The sequence below is a fragment of the Euprymna scolopes genome, chromosome 9, assembly GCF_053919585.1.
Source record: "Euprymna scolopes isolate OS-2025 chromosome 9, ASM5391958v1, whole genome shotgun sequence".
NCBI classification, from domain to species: domain Eukaryota; kingdom Metazoa; phylum Mollusca; class Cephalopoda; order Sepiida; family Sepiolidae; genus Euprymna; species Euprymna scolopes.
Genome location: NC_136490.1, coordinates 149,078,342 through 149,084,716, shown reverse-complemented (window position 1 = coordinate 149,084,716; position 6,375 = coordinate 149,078,342).

Genomic DNA, 6,375 nt, shown 5'->3' with positions numbered 1-6,375 from the left:
AATACTAGTATATCTATAAAAGTGAACGTGTGTGTGTGTGTACATTTCCCTACGCAATAACTCTGTCAATTTTCAGTCTACAGTCTCGAAATTTGATATATAGGGTACTGAGATTTGGGAAAATCTATGTGATCGGTTTTCGACCAGAAAGTTGTCTGTTAAGGGGTCAAAGTTCAACGATTTAGCCTTTGAGAACTCTACCAAACTCTTCCGACAATTTTGGGTCTAAACACCTGAAATTTTAGATATAGATTCCTTGGACATGGATCTAACTTAATAACTTGATTTGAGACCAAAACAATTAATATTAAGGGGTCATAATAGGGGTCAAAGTTTAAAACATTGACAGCTTTTTTTTTTGCTCAACATACACCTCCAAACACCTGGGTAACGCCGGGCTGAAATCTTAGTATATAGATAAAATGTAAATTTCGCAAAAATCTGCATACAAGGATAAATATTACTGGGATAGATTTTTGTTGTTGTCAAGTTGTTAACAACATAGACTGATGACCTAGATGTTTCAAATTCGAATCCAGATAGTTCCACAAAATCACTTTCACTTAGGATGTTGGCAACCTTCACGTTGTTCTTCCAGTAAGCACTCGATATCTTTTTAGAAAGAACTCTGAGTAAAACATATCGAGGAAACCAGTGCCAACAATAGAATCTTCGAATCTATACGATATGATGAAGATGATACAAATGCATAGTGATAGAAAATTACCAATTATATCTCAATCAGTAGAATATTGCCTTATTAATAAGGTACAGCCAATATCTAATTAAATTTTTCAAACAAAGTATACCCCAGTGAAAATGCATTTAAATTGTTTAAACATTGAAAAAGATATTTTTATTGGTATTTCGTTTCGGTTTGTTTATGTTATTTATCATATTACAATATTAGAAACGTTGCGCCAAATGTAATTTTTAAGAAAAAAAGTGAAGCATGCATGGTCCCCCGTGAGTGCACAGTGAACAAAGCATCACAAAATGACTAAGTTCAGCATTGCCACCCCCCATTTAGCACCAAAAGTCCCCAGAGGATGTGAAATCCTGGTGAAAATGAACAAACGGTGCAGTTTTAGGCCTTAACATATGTAAATTTGAGTTCTACACAATGCAAAAAGAAAAAAATGACTAAATCCATAATTTGCCCTCGAACCATTTAGCCCCAAAAGTCCATAAGGCCTTAAAATATTTAATTTTGAGTTCAGCACCATGCAAAACTGCTAAATAGACATATACAGAAAATTTTGGACAAATTTGGTAAAATAGTCCCCAAAATGGAGTGTTTTTATTAGCCCTAAAAGAGTCCCTGGGGCACACCTAAGAGTTATCGTGAAGTATAGACAAACAAAATTATATAGAAATCAGTTATTTACAAGTTTTTAGAACGATTTATTAAAATCCAAGGCATCAATTTTTTTAATAAGCAAAAAGTGTCAATTTTAGCCATTTTAACTCGAAACGCACCTCTAGGGGTGGGGTGGGGGGTCGGAGTTTTTCCGGAAAATCCGTTCTGTTTTTTTTTTTTTTACATGTTTAATGTTTGTGCAAAATTTCAAAAAATTCCAAGGCGTAGTAATTTAGAAAAGTGGGACAGACGAACGGACGAACGGACGAACGGACGAGGGTGAATTTACAGGTCCACCCTTCTTTTGTCGGGAAACCAAAAACATCGCGAATAGTTTATATTACTTGAGCTCATATTACAAATCGTATTTAAAAGTTTTCCCTGAAGGTTTCCGTTCTGCTAGATCTACAGCAGATGTGCTTAGAGTTATATCGCATAGGATTAGCAAATCTCTCGACGATGGCAATATTTCTAGGGCAATTGCTTTTGACATATCTAATGCCTTTGATAGGGTGTGGCATAAAGGTTTACTTCATAAGATCGCTAGCTATGGTATAGCTGGAAATGTCTTCGGCATTAATACTGTGAGCTTCTGATTTTTGCCCCTCAACTACTACTCTTATGAACTTATCAGAAAGAAATGATTTAATAATTGAGGTGTCCCTCAGGGGTCCATCCTGGGCCCAACTCTTTTCCTGATCTACATTAATGATCTTCCAAATCACATCCTTACATCATTTGTAGACATTTATGCTGACGACACTACCATTTATGGTAGCACATCTAAGTCAGTAAACGACCAAGTTCTCTCCAATTCTCTCTCCTCTGATCTTGAGCACGTAGTACAATGGGGAAAGGAGTGGCTAGTTACTTTTAATGCATCTAAAACCAAGCTTCTCTCTTTACATCATCAACATTCTAATCCACATTTGGCATCAATTGAAATAAATGGCTCTCGTCTTCAGGAGGCCTCAAGTTTTGACAAGCTTCTTGGCTTCACCATTACTCCTGATCTTAAATGGAACACGTACATCAAATCTGTTGCCAAGGCCGCTGGAAAAATGGTGGGATCTTTCTATCGATCCGGTAAATATCTCACTGCTGATGCTATTCTCTATCTATATAAGAGCCAGGTACGTCCAACGATGGAATACTGTTGCCACATCTGGGCAGGAGCTGCTAGAAAGGACTTGTCCTGCCTTGAAAGAGTTCAAAATAGACTTCGTAGCCTCGTAGGAGATGTCCTTTTCTCCTCCTTGCAACCTCTATCTCACAGAAGAGATGTTGCGAGTTTGTCTCTGATGTATCCTTATTTTTATGGAAAGTGTTCGACTGAGCTTCAATCTATGGTCCCCCCTCGCCAAACTTTCACAAGAAACACTCGTCTAGCTGTAAACACTATCAATAATTCCCCCCACTCTTTATCTGTGCCTAAACCTAATCGTAGATTCTATGAACAAAGCTTCTTTCTTAGAACTGCACGCCTGTGGAATTGTCTTCCGTTTTCCTGCTTTCCGGCTGACTACAATATGGTTGTGTTCAAGTCTAAAGTAAATAAGTTCTTGATGAGCCGTTCCATATAAGTTATCAAATTTACCAAATTTTCATTACTAATGATTACTATATTGTCCAATTTCTACTGTACACTCTTTAACCCTTATCCTTGAGTGGCCTCTGGGCCTTGATAATGTGGTGATACCTATGTAAAAAAAGGCAACACTTTTAAACATGACAATATTTGAAATCATTTTCGATCAGCAATATATTTCCACACGAGCAACGCCGAGTAAATATCGCAACTATATTTCTATATGCACACATTTCATTAGCGGGGCGCGTATAGAAGAAAAGTTTCTGTTTAAAGCACAATTGAATTATGGTACTTGACTTTTTCTTTTTAAAATTAAAAATGCAAGCTATTATCAGAGCACAAGCATGAAAACCAGACATATAAAATCAACGATGTTCTTTAATATGACATCGAAACGTTCCAAATGAATGTTTCTGTTAAAAGTACAGTTGAACAATGATATTGACTTTTGTATTTTAAAACTAAACAGTAGGTTTTACCGATTTTGATGACAATAAATATATGGGCGTGAAACATCTGTTGATTATCATTAAATCCCAGCAAATGTCGAGTCTCCCTGCTAATATATATATATATATATATATATATATATATATATATATATATATATACATACATATATATATACAGGATTTTAATTATTAACGTTACAAAATTTTTGCTCATATTTATTACATAAAATAAACAATACAGCTCACCCAAACGTAAACATATACAATAGTACTATTAGATTAAAAATATCAAAACTTTATTCAATGTTACTGCCCTGTGCATCAATAACCTGCTGCAAACACCTGGTGAATGCTCTACACAAATGATATTTTGTGGGATTTTAGCCCTTTCCTCACGATATCTTCTTCAACGCCACTACATTAGTATGATGGGACGCTGAGGCTTTACTCTCCAAGATAAACCAAATACCAAAGTCCAACCGGTTGAGATCTGAAAAGAAGAAAGCCATTCTTCCTTTGAAATGAATTCCAGAACATTTTTCTCCAGACATTTTCGCGTTTTTTTTTCGCTCCGACTTTTAAAAAATGCTTTTTGGTCCAGAGCAACAATGGTGATTCATGAATTGTCTTGCGATAATTTTACTGGTTCAATTTCACACCATCATTCAAAAATCGGGAGGACTCCTTCCAGTCTCTGTTATCGTGGCCCAGACCATCACCGAGACGGTGCCTTACTTCCAAGTAACAACCCACGACTTAGCATTTCCAGTACGAGACGGCATCCAGTCAATTTGAACATTAAAATTCCTGCTCTTTACCCCCATCTTTGGACAAAACTTGCAAATAACAAGTGCTTCATTTGGAACTTGTATCGGAATGCTTTGAAGTCAATGTGGAAATGGATACTTTGTCCTCTTTTGCAAGATTTCTGATGGATCGTCTTGGATTCCTCCCCAGTTTATCCCTAGTGAATTTTATCAGTTTTTCTGTTCTAACAGAATGAGGCGACCCTGACATTAGTGGTCACTAGTTGATTTGAAACGTTTCTGCCCCCCCCGCACCAACATTCGGTTCACATTTAAGGTCTCCTCAATGTCTCATGAAAACTTTTATTTGAATAGTTCTACAATTGCAATTCGTTTCCTAAATGATGAGCGATATTATCAAAAGCAATCGTAAAGTTAAAATTTATCGATAAACAAAAGTTAACTATTCATGAAGTTTCACTAAATAGAGATAATAATAAAAAGTTGTAATAGTAAATATTGAACTCCCTTTATATATATATATATATATATATATATATATTTATATATATATATTTATATATATATATTTATATATATATATGTATATATATATATATATATATATAAATGTAGTATTAATAAGTAGTGATCTACGTTATGTTTATAGTCTACCGGAATATACCGGAAACAAATTATAATAGTCGATTAATAATATGATCGAAGTTATAATGATCGATCATTGTGATGATAAAAGTATATTCGATAGAAATATTTTAAGGATGTAAAAACTTATGTTAAAATGTTCACATTTAATAGTTTTTAGGAATGTTAATTTGATGCTAACCTGACAGATAGAATTTAAACTAACTATAATATAAGCAAAAATCCGTGACAAATTACCCAGCAAAGATCTTTAGACTACGTGTAGTCATGGCGCAATAAAAATATTAATTTGAGATGCAGACGTGGAAGGTCAGTTTCGATATGCAACGCGTTAGAGACGGTTGCGGTTTTTAGGACTGGACGCTCAATGGAAGTCAGAAGGGGTAACTTATAAAAATGTAATCGTATACTCTTTGTGGCAATTCTGAAAAAGAACCCAGCAAAGAATAAATTATTATATTGAAAAATATAATCTCCATCTTGGCGTTTTCACTTTCGTAGAGAAGCACCTTCGATTTCAGTCGGCACAGAAAGAAGACGTGAGGTATGTTTTAGCTGGTGTTCCAACCGACAATGATTTCTATAAACTGTTAAATTAAGTATACACACATCAACACTGAATAGAGAATACACTAAACGAATCACATGTCAGAACTTTAACATTCTTACGTTATAAGAGACTTATAGAACACACATCTGAGAACTGTTATTTGTTCTATTTGTTGCATGTCTGTTGTTTAAATGCATCTGTTGTCATAATTTTTAAATCACTAGTCACACGAGTTAGACATGCGCACGTAATATATACACTCGTCCATGTCATACAGAATCCCCTTCCGCAACGTAACATCTAATGTGATTAGTAAGATTGTACATATAAAACTAAAAACTAGAAGGTGTTTGAGGCTCCAAAATTTCATATTTGGATTAATTTCAAATTTGGATTAAATAAAGGGTTACGTGCAGATTCCCATAATCGATAGAAATGTTCCTGAGCTGGACAAATTACACCGGAAGTAGGTCGGAAGTTACACTAGCCACAACATTGTGAACTAACACTCAAGGTTTAAACTGTACTCTGAATAATCTAAATAATACAAGTGTTCAATGCTAGTTCAAATATCTCGCAACAATCCCATGTAGATTGATGCAGAAACTTTAAATGCAAACATTGCTGAAAATCTGATAATTCATTACTTTTTGTTAAACCGGAAAATACATTTGATATTCAGCCAAACATAAAATTAATCATCATGACATGAAATCGTTATCATCCCATGACCTAAAAAAACTTTGCGAATGTTTCGTCCAATTTTAAAGGAACAACAAACAATGGAATTTTTAAAAATGCATAATATATATATATATATATATATATATATATATATATATATATATATATATATATATATATATCAGTCAATCTTGTGTTACCAATTCTATCTGCTGACAAAATACGGAATATTTGTTTAAATATTCATGCAATACTTAGAAAAAGTATCTGGAATCTCTGACGTTATTTTAATAAATAAAAAAAATTGAATGTAAACAAATTAAAAT